A 3257-nucleotide genomic window follows, 5' to 3' on the forward strand; every position below is an offset into this window, starting at 1 on the left:
CATGTGGTCACAGTACACTCAATTTTTTTCTGGGAAACTAGGATATTTTGGCAGAAAATCAGAATATGCAGAACTCTTCCTGGTGGCACAGCCAGGACAGACATTCCAATCCAAGAATTTGAAAGCATCTCCAGTTTGCCTGAGATAACTGTCTCTGAAAGCCAAGACAACACAAAAATGAGAGAACTTGTCTGTTGACTGCTATCAGAAAACAAAAGAAAACCCCTAAAATTTTAGTTTCCTCTTGAGTCTCTGTACATGAGCATATTCCAGTGGTCAGAAACTTTTGTTACCATTTTTTCCCCTACTTGGACCATATCCTGCACCTGATATGAGCAAGATTATTAAATCCTAAGATGTTATCATAATAACAATATTAAATCTAGTATATATTTTTTTAAGTAGCAAGCAAAAAAGTCATCAACAATTTCCTTAGTAATATTTTATCCATTTTCTCCAAATTTCCTCTCTCAGTCAAAGTCTTCCAGGACTATATCTTTTCAGGAGATAAGTCAAATTACATTGAGTTTATCAGAATCAGATGATTTTAAAAGTTATTCTCAGAGGCAAGGCTGAAAAACCAATATCTGACTTCTAACCCAGTCAGACTACTTTAGCTGTGGTCTGCTGTTGTTGTACAAGCCATCAATTCTTTGTCCTGCATCTGTGGTTCGTTACTGCTTCCAGTATTTTTGCCAGATGCAATCTGTGAAAATATCCATTCTCTAGCTCTTTCCCTCCCTCTCTTTAAAAACCTGGACAATTCAGATAATCTCCTGGCATTCTCCAATAGCCCTTTCTTTAATGAGAAGATCAGCTGGCAGTATAGCTTTCTTCAGTGTATACTGCCAGCTAATGGCAACTTTATTAGGTATCTGCAGTGAGATGATGAGCCACCTGGGAGTATTAACACCTGGATTTACAGTCACAATGGTGGAGCATATTGAAGTCCTTCACTAGACTGAATTACTCAATAATAGCTTTTGGAAACATAAATAATCAAGAAGCATCATTTTTGAAGATAAAAGCCAGGAACATGTCTGGCTAATTGACCATGATGGAGTTATAATAGTGAAATACTGCACACTTTTGGAGTAAAGTTCTCTATCGGGCTGCCTATATCTAAAACATTCAGGGTTGGCAACTCTACAGAAGTTTATAGATAGCGACTCTTACACACTGCTCCTGCCAATAAGATGCACATCAGATTTTACGTTGGTCTAATCTATTGCAATGAACTGTGGCAACCTAAGAACCTGTGGAACAGGAGGAATTCAAACAAGATTAGCTCATAGAAAATGCCATAAAGATTGCTAATTCAGTTTGCATAAAAATCCAGGAAAGGTCAGATCTTATAACGTTAGGATGCTTTATCCTGTTACTTCACATTTAGTTAAGAAAGCATTGAAATGTATTTCAGTATTTTAATCCTTTTAACTCCAGATGATTAAGAAAATGCTTAAAGTTACCTAAAGATATTACTACTGTCTTGCAATGAATAGATTTAAGTATGAGCTTTACAGTTTTCCTGAGTTGAGAACCCTACTTGCTCAAGCCCACAGCAGGGGGGTTGGAACTAGATGATCTTAAGGTCCTTTCCAACCCTAACTATTCTATGATTCTATGAAGGTACTTCTGAAGATTCAAGGTTGTGCAAAAGTGCAAAATATAAAACTATAAAATTCTTTATGAATATATTTCACTTCTTAATTGTATGTGCTTGTGCAACAGTTTTCAAATGGAATGTTTTTGTTGTTTGCTTACTGGTTTTTTGTAGGGTGAGTTGTACATTTAAGTTTTTTTTTTCTGTACAAACAATTCTACAGAAAAAAGGTTGTGAAAATATTCATAGACTACTTACTCACCCATGTAATTGATAAGCTCATCTCATTAAACTTGTAAAGACATTTTTAAAAGCCAAAACAACACACACACACACACACAAAACAAAATTGTAAACTACCTCTTTATTTCTTCTTAATTTGTTATTTTTTATTGTCAAAATTAAGACCACCCCTTTATCAACACCCAAAATTTCTATGGATAATTTTACTCTACATATGGATATATGGAATTAAAAAAAAAAAAAAAATCACATCAATAGATATTTAAACTTCAGGGTCTATAAGTAGTACATCAACATACATAAACAGTATTGAAGGACTGTTTTTCAGTATGTTTGCAAATAGAAACTACGTTTTGCTCACCACCTCATGTAATTAACTAGTAAGGTACAGAATCACTTCTCCTTCTATCCCTAACTCAAAGAGCATTTAATTACTCATGGAAAGTGGAACAGTCTCAACAGAATAGATATAAGAAAACCACACTGAAGTACCTCATAGCCTGGCAGTTAGCATACAGCCTCAGAAGTTCTTCCTTCCTTGCACTGCAGAGGCAGAACACTAAATTCAGGATGGTCATGATGCAGGTGAAGGGTCCAGGTGGTGTGTGGGGTTCCCTGTGCCTTGTGCTGAGGTTCTTGCAGCCCAGCAAGCCCCCATCCCACAGAGGCTCCCAGCCTGTCTTGAACCCTGCTGTAAGACAGATCCCTGAAGACAAGACATGGTGCTCCATTGCTTCACCAGAAAGTCTTTCTTTTGTGTAACCTGTGTTCCTAGAAGCTCATTTGTAATGCAAGGGATTGAGATCAGCCCTGAGGAGAAGGACTTGGGAGTGTTAATTGACAAGAAGCTCAACATGGGCTGGCAGTATGTGTTTGCAGCTCAGAAACCAACCATATGCTGGGCTTCAACAAAAGGAGTGTGGCTGGCAGGTCAAGGGAGATGATTCTCCCCCTCCACTCCACCCTGGTGAGACCACCACTGGAGTACTATGCTCAGCTCTGGGGCTCCCAAAACAAGAAGGATGTGGAGCTGTTGGAGTGAGTCCAGAGAAGGGGTATGAAGATGCTCTGAGGGCTGAAGCACCTCTGCTATGGAGACAGGCTGAGAGAGTTGGAGTTGTTCAGCTTGGAGTAGAGGACGCTCCAGGGAGACCTTATGTCAGCCTTCCAGTACGTAAAGGGGCTTAGAGGAAAGATGGAGAGAGAGATTATACAGAGACATGTAGTGATGGGACAAGGGAGAATGGCTTTATACTGACACAGGGATGTTTAGATTAGATATTAGGAAAAAATTTCTCAACATTAGGGTGCTGAGGTGGTGGCACAGGGTGTCCAGAGAAGCTGTGGCTGCCCCATCCCTGGCAGCTTTCAAGGCCAGGTTGGACAGGGCCTGGAGTCACCTGATCTAGTG

Source organism: Pezoporus occidentalis, unplaced genomic scaffold, assembly GCF_034315485.1.
Source record: "Pezoporus occidentalis ecotype Australia unplaced genomic scaffold, CSIRO_AGI_Poc_V1 ctg146, whole genome shotgun sequence".
NCBI classification, from domain to species: domain Eukaryota; kingdom Metazoa; phylum Chordata; class Aves; order Psittaciformes; family Psittacidae; genus Pezoporus; species Pezoporus occidentalis.